The sequence below is a fragment of the Palaemon carinicauda genome, chromosome 18 (assembly GCF_036898095.1).
Source record: "Palaemon carinicauda isolate YSFRI2023 chromosome 18, ASM3689809v2, whole genome shotgun sequence".
In the NCBI taxonomy this organism is placed as follows: domain Eukaryota; kingdom Metazoa; phylum Arthropoda; class Malacostraca; order Decapoda; family Palaemonidae; genus Palaemon; species Palaemon carinicauda.
The window spans coordinates 84,732,138-84,745,821 of record NC_090742.1 but is presented as its reverse complement, the minus strand read 5'-3'; the positions used below and the strand labels follow the sequence as shown (position 1 = coordinate 84,745,821).

General features: G+C 33.1%; 1 protein-coding gene across 10 annotated transcripts in view; it reads left to right on the top strand.

The window, feature by feature from the left end:
- The window catches only part of LOC137657922 (guanine nucleotide exchange factor DBS-like), a 664,479-nt gene that overhangs the window by 403,434 nt on the left and 247,361 nt on the right, over positions 1 to 13,684 (top strand). The window lies entirely within an intron of this gene.

Genomic DNA, 13,684 nt, shown 5'->3' with positions numbered 1-13,684 from the left:
AAAAGCCATAGTAAAATACTTGAATACCTAGTGGTTTCGTGCATTTTGATACACACTTCCTCGGGGTACAATGTTACACCCTGAAAAAGTGTGTATTGAAATGTACAAAAGTGCTGGGTATTCAAGTACTTCATTAGTTCCTACTGGCTTTTGATGTACATTAAGTCATGTGATCCTTGTGACAGTAAAACGTGCGTGTTTATATATATATATATATATATATATATATATATATATATATATATATATATATACATACATATATATATATATATATATATATATATATATATATATATATATATATATATATATATAGTGCCTTATATATATTATTTGTAGAAGTGGACGTAAAATTTATTAGTTTAGTTCTAAAGCAACACCTTTCAGCAATTACGGTTTCTATAATTATTAATTCGACTTTACAATATGCCAATCTTGTGCATGTATGTTCGTGCAATTTTAAGTCAACATTCTCTAAGACTATTTGTAGCCTGATATACACCACAATCACATTTGCAGATAGAATTTTGTATATTCTTATCTGCCATGTGTATTCATTGTATGGTTGTCAGCCACTTTCCTTTAGAGATAGTCGCTTCTGGTATGCAATTTTCAAGTTTGTGTACGAAAAAGTGACTGCTGCTCACAAACTCCTTCCATATTGCCCAATGGGCAATTCTAAGCTGGCTACCCCGTGTTTTCTGTGGCTACCACCAATTTACAAGTTTAGGCCTATCACGAAGGGCATCTAGTGCCTACATAACGATTACTATTAATAGAGATAGTAAATAGCAGGTTTTGCCATTTAATATTAACATTAGATTTGAGCTTCTTTGGGGTTAAAGGATTTAGCTAAGGTTTGTCATCGATGACTAACGGTTATTAGATTATTTCCCGTAAACTTCGTGGTTTGTCAAGTACAGTCAAATTCAAATTGCTTACAGCCACTTGCTTTATGGAAATTGCTGCATTTTCTATACTTGGAAAATGATGACCAGTAAGTTGACACATGTATCAGAAAGGTTAATGCTTAGATAGTCTTAACATGCATTAGGAGCATGGAGTGAGTACAATAGGTTACACCAAGGCCTTAGGTTAAAAAATGCATTTCGGACAGGGAGAGTGTTAATTCTCTCTCTCTCTCTCTCTCTCTCTCTCTCTCTCTCTCTCTCTCTCTCTCTCTCTCTCTCTCTCTCTCAGGAATAACGAGTTATACAGTAACTGGCCGAAGTCTCTCCTCTCCATCCCGGATCGTACATTAGGCCTGTCGGTATTAAAGGGAGAGAAATAATATATATTTATAAAAATCAGGAAAAGAAAATGGCATCTAGCCAACATTCTGAAGATTACATTATCTATACATTGCAATGGGTCTACCCTGAAAACGTGTGTGAGTGGTATATACGGATGATTCTTCTCCTTATGGGCAGGTAACCTTTACCCGCATGGAATAATAATCATCTGGTATTAGTCTGGGAGCTAGCTTAAGTTTATTTAACAATTTGAGCCCGAAAGGTTTGAGCATTGGATTCCATGCGTTTTATGGGTGTCATTACAAAGAGGCAAGTCTTAAGTGACATGGCTTGTACGGTGACTAGGGGTAGCCCCTCAAACCCCCCATCAAAATTTATTTTATTTAACAACTTGAGCCCAAACATCAAATAACATTTTATCAAGTGGCCCTTGGATAAGGATTCAAATCCCATCAGTTAAGACCAAAAATTCCTGTACGTTGATTAATTAAGACACTAATTAATTACAGCCAATTTCAGTTTTATTTAACAATTCAAGCCCAAACTATTTTCTTTCATATAATGATACTACTAGATACAGTGAAGAGAAAAATATAATACAAGACCAAAAATATTTGTACGGGGGCCATTTAAGACCCCTTATTAATTACCATGGGCATTTTTTGGTGCCAGATTGCACTTTATCTAACCAACATAGCCCATCCAAAATTTCAGTTGCATATTACTATCTACCAAGTTTAATATCATTTCAAACAAGTCAAGACACAATTTACCTGTACATCAGCTAATTAAGACGCTAATTAATTTGACCTGATTACAGTTTTATTTAACAATTTGAGCCCAAACAAATTTCTTTCAAATAATGATACCACTAGTAACAGTGATTGGAAAAATACAACACAAGACCAAAAAATTTTGTACAGGGTACATTTAAGACCCCTTATAAGCAGGCCTTAATATGTCAATTACAAAATAAAAGTGCATTCTTTGATCTTATCTCACTAGTGTTTGACTAGTGGTTTTTGTTAATAAACATCTCGCATAATCCAAGAGTCCAAAGGTTACTCACAAAGTTTTATTGTCTATGAGTATGTACAGCATAAGTCATATATATGAACTTAATTGTGAAAGCTAATGGTGCGTGAATTTCAGATGTAATATGCATTATTTTAGGTAAATCCCATCTTCCCATCCAATTCACAATCTAAAATAATGATAATATGTGTTTCGCAAAGAGGATTTGAAAACCCATGATAATTTTCTAGAAAATAAAATGGATGTCTATCTAATAATACTTTTCATACTTATCAATATTCCAGTTTCCATCATAGACAGAACAAAAGTTCTGCAGATATTGACTATTTAATTGAGCATGATTTTATTTGGAAGACAATATTGAAATAAAGTGTTACACATATAAGACATTTCTTAACATTTTTGACTGCATTATATGCTACTTGTTTCTGTACTATATGTATAAATAACGTGTACCTTTTTATTTCAGATGCATGTGAATTAATCAAATTTGTTAGAAGGATTAAATTCAATGTATAATCAGTGTGAAATGGAGAGTTATCAACAACATGAGATTTCATTGCCTCATGCGGGACAGCATCAGGTTAAAAAAACTAACGATCAGGAAGGTAGGTTCCTTAAATTAATCCATTTATTAAAAAAAAAATAACACTTTCTTCATCATAACCTTTTTAATTTGAATAACCTTTCTGTAATATCAACCATCAAGAGCACCATAAGGATTTGCTAGATATTTTTAATTAATAGACATCATAGTTATAATTTTTTCTATCAAGGAAAATTATCATAATATCCTATACCATACAAAGATTTACATGAGAAATTATATCTAAGAACACGTTAAAAAATTACAATACTTTATATTGATGGATATTGTTTTAAACATTCTATGTGAAATATAGCTCCACATTTATTGTATAATTTCAAATAATTTTTGTTTATATCATTAAGATGGTATGTTTATTTATTCATTCAGGCCCGGGAATTGAACTTAAATGCCTCTTTCACAATGAAGCTACCTCAGAAGCAAACTTAACAAACTCCAAAACATTGAGGGGTCAGAACTCACAGGATTCACAAGCAGCAAATGTAATTGCCTTTAAAGAGATGACATGGTCGATGGTCATGAAAGCTGCAGCTGTGAGAAAAGGAAAGACAAATTTCAGTTCTAGCAAGTATTATGGAATAATTAAAAATTTGCCGAATGAACCTAATGTCAGTGATGGCTACCACCCTAAATGCTACAGTAACTTTACTGCTGTCGCAAAAACTTCAGTTGATAAAACACAACAGTCAGACAATCTAAATTCCCAATGTTTAAGGTCAGAACTGAAATTTGTCTTTCCTTTTCTCACAGCTGCAGCTTTCATGACCATCGACCATGTCATCTCTTTAAAGGCAATTACATTTGCTGCTTGTGAATCCTGTGAGTTCTGACCCCTCAATGTTTTGGAGTTTGTTAAGTTTGCTTCTGAGGTAGCTTCATTGTGAAAGAGGCATTTAAGTTCAATTCCCGGGCCTGAATGAATAAATAAACATACCATCTTAATGATATAAACAAAAATTATTTGAAATTATACAATAAATGTGGAGCTATATTTCACATAGAATGTTTAAAACAATATCCATCAATATAAAGTATTGTAATTTTTTAACGTGTTCTTAGATATAATTTCTCATGTAAATCTTTGTATGGTATAGGATATTATGATAATTTTCCTTGATAGAAAAAATTATAACTATGATGTCTATTAATTAAAAATATCTAGCAAATCCTTATGGTGCTCTTGATGGTTGATATTACAGAAAGGTTATTCAAATTAAAAAGGTTATGATGAAGAAAGTGTTATTTTTTTTTTAATAAATGGATTAATTTAAGGAACCTACCTTCCTGATCGTTAGTTTTTTTAACCTGATGCTGTCCCGCATGAGGCAATGAAATCTCATGTTGTTGATAACTCTCCATTTCACACTGATTATACATTGAATTTAATCCTTCTAACAAATTTGATTAATTCACATGCATCTGAAATAAAAAGGTACACGTTATTTATACATATAGTACAGAAACAAGTAGCATATAATGCAGTCAAAAATGTTAAGAAATGTCTTATATGTGTAACACTTTATTTCAATATTGTCTTCCAAATAAAATCATGCTCAATTAAATAGTCAATATCTGCAGAACTTTTGTTCTGTCTATGATGGAAACTGGAATATTGATAAGTATGAAAAGTATTATTAGATAGACATCCATTTTATTTTCTAGAAAATTATCATGGGTTTTCAAATCCTCTTTGCGAAACACATATTATCATTATTTTAGATTGTGAATTGGATGGGAAGATGGGATTTACCTAAAATAATGCATATTACATCTGAAATTCACGCACCATTAGCTTTCACAATTAAGTTCATATATATGACTTATGCTGTACATACTCATAGACAATAAAACTTTGTGAGTAACCTTTGGACTCTTGGATTATGCGAGATGTTTATTAACAAAAACCACTAGTCAAACACTAGTGAGATAAGATCAAAGAATGCACTTTTATTTTGTAATTGACATATTAAGGCCTGCTTATAAGGGGTCTTAAATGTACCCTGTACAAAATTTTTTGGTCTTGTGTTGTATTTTTCCAATCACTGTTACTAGTGGTATCATTATTTGAAAGAAATTTGTTTGGGCTCAAATTGTTAAATAAAACTGTAATCAGGTCAAATTAATTAGCGTCTTAATTAGCTGATGTACAGGTAAATTGTGTCTTGACTTGTTTGAAATGATATTAAACTTGGTAGATAGTAATATGCAACTGAAATTTTGGATGGGCTATGTTGGTTAGATAAAGTGCAATCTGGCACCAAAAAATGCCCATGGTAATTAATAAGGGGTCTTAAATGGCCCCCGTACAAATATTTTTGGTCTTGTATTATATTTTTCTCTTCACTGTATCTAGTAGTATCATTATATGAAAGAAAATAGTTTGGGCTTGAATTGTTAAATAAAACTGAAATTGGCTGTAATTAATTAGTGTCTTAATTAATCAACGTACAGGAATTTTTGGTCTTAACTGATGGGATTTGAATCCTTATCCAAGGGCCACTTGATAAAATGTTATTTGATGTTTGGGCTCAAGTTGTTAAATAAAATAAATTTTGATGGGGGGTTTGAGGGGCTACCCCTAGTCACCGTACAAGCCATGTCACTTAAGACTTGCCTCTTTGTAATGACACCCATAAAACGCATGGAATCCAATGCTCAAACCTTTCGGGCTCAAATTGTTAAATAAACTTAAGCTAGCTCCCGGTTTATATAGAATTAGCCCGAAGTAGTCTCATGAAAGTGTGAGGGAGGTAGATGTCCACATGTTGTGGTAGGGTATGTTGGGGGTGGGGAGTGTTGGAGTACGGAGTTGATTATGCAAGTGTTATGACGTCAGACGTCTCCCTTGACCTGGAGTGTGGAGTCTTCACCTTGCTCCAACATAACACCCTCTCCTTCCTTCGGGTAGAGAGAGAGAGAGAGAGAGAGAGAGAGAGAGAGAGAGAGAGAGAGAGATTGGGAATGGGCGTTTGGTGTTCTATTACAACAGTTGTGTAGTAATTGGAATATGAAAAGGTAAAACGTCGTGTATCTTAGTTTGATTTTAGTGGGTGTTCTGTATCGATTTACGAGATTCGTCATCTTTTCTTTAAAACATTGGCTTATAACGCATTTTAAATCACACTCCTACGTAATATTTGATTTCTATGTGGAAGTGTAACGTCAAATAGCGTAATTTCATTGGAGATGGTGTTGGGTTAACCTCTTGTCTTGTCCTCTTTCTTCTTCCCGAGAATGGACTGCAAGTGGCACAAATTTATATAGTTAAGAGTTATGTCTCACAAGGCCAGACTATTTGATCGTTATATTTTTCTTTTCTTATTTCTGTTGATATAGTCGTATCATGCCAAGAGGCTTTTACGTTCTTTGGAAAAATATAGATGAGAACAACAGATTTTAATTTGTTGTCATTATTTCCTTTATAGTCTATTTATGAACATGAATATTTTAATAAAAAGCTAATCAACTCCTTCTTTGCTATAATATGAATCTTTCTGTATTTTTTTTCTCCTTGTATGGAAATGCATGTTTTTGTACGTGTGTATGTATATGATATGAATATCCCCTAGACAAGGATTTTAATGCTGTTAGCTAAAATCGAATATAAAGAAGAGTAAGAAAAATGCAATGGATATTAGCCTTAAAAAAAGAGACGGACCCGCATCTTAAAACTTGAGATGACATAATCCTTGAGGAAAATTAGAGCTTATTGAAGATTTCAAAGCCTGGCATTATGTATCATTGTGTCTTTTTAGTGTCAGGGATGGAAAGAATATGTCCTGTTGTCAAAGATTAAGCTCCGGTAAGATCAACAGATCTGTCAAAAACTACATTGGAAATAGGGATAGAGATTCAGATCACAAGTTAGACTATAGGTCAAGGTCAGGATGAACGCGTGTTTCTGATATGTGTGAGGGTCTTGTTTGGTGATTTGGTTGTATTTTTTTTTTCAGGCGAGACATTTTTATCTAATTAGACTCCATTAGTGAGAATGAAATGTCCATTTTGGTCAGTATTAAGGACGGCAGTTGGGTGACATTAAATGTCTTTTAATAGTACTGAAATTTTCTCGAAGGGAATCGTGAAGATTTATAAACACGAATCCGATACACAAAAATTAGTTTCGTTGCTTTTCAACGTTATTAGACCTCTTTCGTTTAATTTATACTTTTATTTATGCCTGGAAATTCATATACACTAGGTATATAAATGTGTAGGCCTATAGGTATTAACCTATGGGAGAACGTACAATATAAAACTATTTTTTAAATCATCCTAATTTGGTTTAAAGCACACCTAACACTAACGCAAGTAACTGGTGCGATAAATCTAATTATTACCTCCGCCAACGAAGTTGAAAGAAGTTGTTTTCGCCCCTCTTTGTGTGTGTGTGTGTGTGTGTGTTTGTTTGTGAACAGCTTCCTGGCCACAATTTTAATCGTAGTAGAGTAATGAAACTTGCAGGGAATAAATGTTATGTAAAAAACTGGAAATGATTAAAATTTGGAAGGCCAAGGCTAAAGGTCAATGTCATGGTCAAGGAAAATGTCCAATTCACGTAATCATCCATAAGTTTGGACATCGTTGTCACAGAGACTTAAAACTTGGTTCATATTTGAATGTATGGAAATTCACGTTAAATAATACAGGTTAACGCCAAAGGTCAAGGTCTTGGTCGAGCTAAAGGTCGAGAAACAAATTACCGCGGCGGAGGTCTGCGCTCTACTGAGTGCCCCTTTAGTTCACTATTCTATCTTATTTCTCCTCCCATTGTTTTTTTAAGTTTTTATAGTTTATATATGCAAGATCTATTTTAATGTTTCCGTTTTTAAAATTCCTTATTTCAATTGTTCATTACTTCTCTTGCAGTTGTTTATTTATTTGTTTCCTTTTCTCATTTTATCATTACTTCTCTTGAAGTTAGGCCTATTTATTTCTTTGTTTCCATTTTTTCATTGGGCTATTTTTTCCAATTGGAGCCCTTGGGCTTATACCATCTGGCTTTTCCAACTAGGGTTGTAGCTTAATAATAATAATAATAATAATAATAATGATGATGATGATAATTAGTAATAATAATTAATAATAATAATCCTCAATACGGTAATCAGCGAAAGGGATTTCGATCATGTGCACACGCTAGAAGTCACTCCTGCTCTGAATGCATTAAATGCAATTGGAATCGCAAATAGAACTCAGGAGTTTGGGAGGCTTTCAACTCCAATAGTGAACCTCAACATCGGACCCTACGCGGCCAGTTCTCAGATTCCACTTGTTATGTGGAGTAGATTAAAACATTTTTGGAAGTTTTATTTTCTTTTTGCAGTATAGTCATTGACAGATGTTGTCTCACCGGTTGTTTAACGGTGGAATGATAATTACATTAGTATATCTTTGTATGGAATGTTCTATAAATAAGTGTAAAATCCGTTTATTTGTATGTATGAGAGAGAGAGAGAGAGAGAGGAGAGAGAGAGAGAGAGAGAGAGAGAGAGAGAGAGAGAGAGAGAGAGATGAATAAATGGAACGTGTATGAATCAGTTAAATCCGTATTACGTATGTCTAAAAAAGATCCTGAGAATAGTTTTTATCATTTCATCATCATCATCTCCTCCTACGCCTATTGACGCTAAGGGCCTCGGTTAGATTTCGCCAGTTGTCTCTATCTTGAGCTTATAATTCAATACTTCTCCATTTACCATACCCTACTTCGTACTTCATAGTCTTCAGCCATGTAGGCCTTGGTCTTCCAACTCTTCTAGTGCCGTGAGGAGTGTCTTACATTTGGAATGAAGAAATTTTTTTTTTATCTTAAATTATTTAAAAAATAATAATGTCTTTCAGTTCGCTCATTGTACTTGTTGCATAAGATTTTTCATAACTGTGACCATCCTTTGCATTCATGTCTTCTCAGACTATTCCATCTGCCGACTACTATTAGCTATGCCGTTAATTTTGTGCATTTTCATCTCGGCCACTTCTATTTTTGCTTCTTGCTCTTTCTTGTCCAAGTCTCTGCCTCTGGCCTATAGAGCATGGTTGGTCTAATAACACTTTTATAAAACTTTCCTTTAACCTTTGCACTAATCATCTTATCACAGAGAATCACCGATGAATTTCTCTTGTCCTTTTTTTCATCATGAGACTCGATATTTAACATTATTCTCGAAGATATATTCAGGCTGTGACTAACTTGTGGAATGATAGTCCGAATCAAACAATGAATTGGTAGGACTTCAAAAGTTCAATCTTGGTACATATGCTTTTTTTGCGAGCAGGTTAACCATATTTCGGTATTTTAATTTATACGTTGTTTAACAATTATTATAATAATCTTATGTATGTATATATATGTATATAGAAGGGGCTAGCGTTTGATCCCAGGTATGAGGTAGAAATTTATTTCTATTTGAACACGATGTTGTGTTGATATTAATCCATATATATATGTATATATATATATATATATATATATATATATATATATATATACACACACACACACACACATATATATATATATATATATATATATATATATATATATATACACACACACACACACACACATATATATATATATATATATATATATATATATATATGGTTATTTTTCCAATGGTTTTTTCTTGTCTGGTTCTTTATTGCCATGGAATGCTTTCCTCATTTTTTCCAAATAGAATTGCAGTTATATTGGTAAGAAGATTGTGATAATAATGATAGCGATAATAACATTTATATAGTAATTTAATACAAACTTAATATTTTGAACACATACATTATATAAAATCAGATTTATCCTTTCTATTTTCAGGTGAGTTTTGGGTGTCCATGAAACACGAGTTAAACTCCGAAGTACGGTTAGTAATCTGGCTTAAAACAAGTAGTAGAGTTAAAACAATAGGTGAGCTTATCTGGATTTATTCAGTTTTGTTACATTTCAAAAATGTATTTCATCTAGGTTTTCTAATATATATGTATATATATACTATATATATATATATATATATATATATATATATATATATATATAAAATGTATATATGTATGTATATATATGTATGTATACAATATGTGTTCGTGCACTTTTGTTTACACGAACAACTAGTGCCTGAATAGGTGTAGCAAGTGTCCTTGCATTCTAACGATGTATTAGCGTCAATGACCCTATAAGTCAGAATGCTGGAAAACCTCAAATCAATCAATCTAACTACGTTTTAAGTGGTTGTATACATAGTTAAATGCAATTTAGTTAACGGTTTTGAAGTAAGTGTATTCTACACACACTTGCCCTCAGTAACGTATCTGGTCATTACTTTAAATTCTGATCACTTTATACCCTCCTGCATGTGTGCTGTATGTTAATAGATCAATTAGTACCGGATTGGGATTTTTTTTTCTTTGAAGCGTAATTATCGTTTTCGTTGTTGTTGTAGTTATTGAACATAAACATTCAACAGATTTGAACTGGATAGAAAAAAAGACATTAATTTATTAAGCATGTTCCGCAAGAATAGACGAAATGCTTAAAGTGTAAGGTATGTAAATGATTAAATGGTTATTAAAGAGGTAAAGTAAAAATTTGAAAAATTACGTGTTGTTACAATAAGGAAATTAATGTAGACAATGGTGTACAGTTGGACTAGAATTTCTGGCACAACACGGTCTGAGGAAATGCACCCTGTCACACCCTTACTGTCAGGCGAGTCCTCTTCTTTGCCTTCAGCATTAGCCATTACTATATGGGTCACTATTTCTAGTCAGTCTTTTCCATTTTCCTTTGTCCTGTATATCATGCTCTCTTTGACCCATTTCCTTCAAATCCTGTAATAAATGATCTTTCCGTTTAGAACTTTGGCCTTCCCATCCTTCTTCATCCCTCCACCTCCATGTTCATAACCCTTTTTAATTACGTGTTCATCTTCCTTTCTCATGACATGACCAAACCATTTTTCATTTTTACCTGAGCATTCTTTGAAACCTCTAATATTTTGACTGTCCCTCTGATCACTTCATTCCGGATCTTATCTTTTTTTGTGACACCACACGTCCACTTCATCGTTCTCATTTAGTTACTTCCTATTTTTCATTCTTGTCTTTCTTTATTGTACAAGTCTCTGCCCTGTAGAGCATGGCTGGTCTAACAGCACTTTATAAAACTTTCCTTTAACCTTTGCACTGATGCTCTTGTCACAAGGCTTCCCTGATGACTTTCTACAATTCATTCTTGCACACTGAATTTTGTGACTGACTTCTGCATCAAAATTTTCATATTCGCTCTTACTGCCCGGCGAATAACCAAACATATTCTGTAGGGAGAGATGGCAGAAGTGGTGCAGTTAAGATATGACAAGTTCCACCTCCTCATATCGAGGTGTGCCAGGAATTTCTGTGTCCAACCGTACGTCCCTAATGTAGCAGAAGAAGAAAATGTTTTATTAGTTATCAATACATGATTAATTTGCAAAGTATCCCTTTATATTATTTCTATCTTATAGCAGGTGTTTAGCTGATGAGAAGTCACTGGTCGTTTCTGTCGAATTTTGTTAACATATACCTTTAGCAATCACATTTTAGATTGTTTTAATAATCAAGGAATAAATTGTGTCAAATGAAATATGTGCAAAGGGCGAATAGTTTGTGTTGTTTGCAAGCTTGTATAACCAGAAGATATCTGTAGCCATTGCCTGGTTCTCACTTGGGTGGAGAGGGTACTTAGCCAATTATCATTTTCGCACATGTACGATTTCTCGGACATCTTGCAGACTAACCATGAACTGTCCTTTCCTTTGTGTTCTATGTCAGACAATTTCTGATCCATTAGATTTTTTTTTTTTATGATTTAGTGGGAAATGTTTACAATTAGGGTTGTCCCAGAGAAGGTCAATGTGTTGTCTATGCCTATAGAATGTTATAGTTTGCTAAGATGTTTATATCACAATTTGTATAGTATATATTTGTAATCATAAGCTTAATTAGTATTCTTGTGTATTATGACGTTGGGTTGTTCATCGCATTTGCGTTAATGTTGAGAAAAAAAAAGTAATATATTTAGAAACTAAATCGAAATTTACTGTTATTCTAATAGCCTTCTTGTGTATCTGTCTTGTAAGGTGATCATGATATTTGATAATATTGAGAAGACTCCTGGTCTTAGATGTTGATGTCCGTGAATAACCGTTAAAAGATGATACTTTTCACATCCTTTAGCCTTTGCCTTTTGTTTATTTATTCTTCTTACTTTTGTGTCTGAAGCTGGTTGGAAACTATGTCGTTTTATTCTTTCAATCAGTGGAATGAGAGACACACCAAAATCTTGACGCTGCTCTGCCAAAGCCTCATTGAGTCGGATGATGCAATGAATCTGTTTCTTTCCTAATGGGCTCTAGAGGTTGAAATATGGATCTTGTATTAATTAGACGCGCTAATCAACCATAGTATTTCCTGAACATATTTTGAAACACTTGAAGTTTGTAACGGGATAGGACGACTAGACAGAGCGACATCAGTAAATGAGAAAATACAACGAGGAAAGATTCGTTGGGTAATTGGCGTCGATTTCACGTCAAATTCTCCTTGGTACTTAGCATGAAAATAAGTGGTCACCAGAATGCAGAAAATTTGTGATCATCACCCACATTATTTGGTTCTTTCCCGGCATTTGGAGATTTTATGGGAAGATTCGAGGGTTTTCACTATCACTGAAGCTATAGGTCAGTAAGTTATAGTGAACTCACTGTTGGAGAAATCATCGAATTGTTTTTTATGGATATTAATGATGAAATGAATCAAAGCTATATTGCACAAATTCTAGGGCTTTATTTTGCCATGACCCTCTTTCAGTATTTTGTGCATTTATGTGAAAAACTCTTGCATACATATGCACATTTTATATACCTATTTTCTCTCTCTCTCTCTCTCTCTCTCTCTCTCTCTCTCTCTCTCTCTCTCTCTCTCTCTCTCTCTCTAGATATATATATATATATATAATATATATAAATATATATATATATATATATGCATATATATTTGTGTATATATATATATATATATATATATATATATATATATGTGTGTGTGTGTGTGTGTGTGTGTATGTGTATCTGTATATTTATATTATGTATATATACATATGTGTATATATGTATCTTTGTATATACATGTGCATGCGTGGTAGTGTATATAGTGAGCCATTTGTATGGTTGATTCATTTCTTTATCAAACCTAATTATTAACTATTTTTTATGATATATCTCATTGACAAGAATTGCCGAGGTTTGAAATTCTTTGTTTGTAAATAAAACAGAATATTAGTTTTCGATGGAAAATTTGATTAACTTATTTTCGATAAATTGTTTTATCCATTAAAAAAAATTGCAATAATGCAGGCTAGTGATATTTAAACCGGATGACAGCCGTTGCAAATGAGAACGTGATTAGGCAGGAAATTTGATGATGTCAGTCAAATCAGCTGCCTATTTAAAGGTCAAGGGAAGTAAGTTCAAGTCATGTCTGATATCAAGAGGATGAATGCGTTTGCGTTCAGTACGTTCGACCTTTATTATCATTATTTACGGTTCTATTTTTTTTTTTTATTCTTATTGACTCGCTCATAGTATCAGCGTGCTGTTTGACTCATACCATCAGTAATTATTCATGATCTCACGCTAATAGCATTGCGCTATTTTAGTATTGTAAACATGCCATATTTCCCAGCAATTTCAGTAAAGGGTGTTTTTCCAAAGTTTCAGTACAGCGGTATTTTCTTTAAGTTTCAGTACAAGAA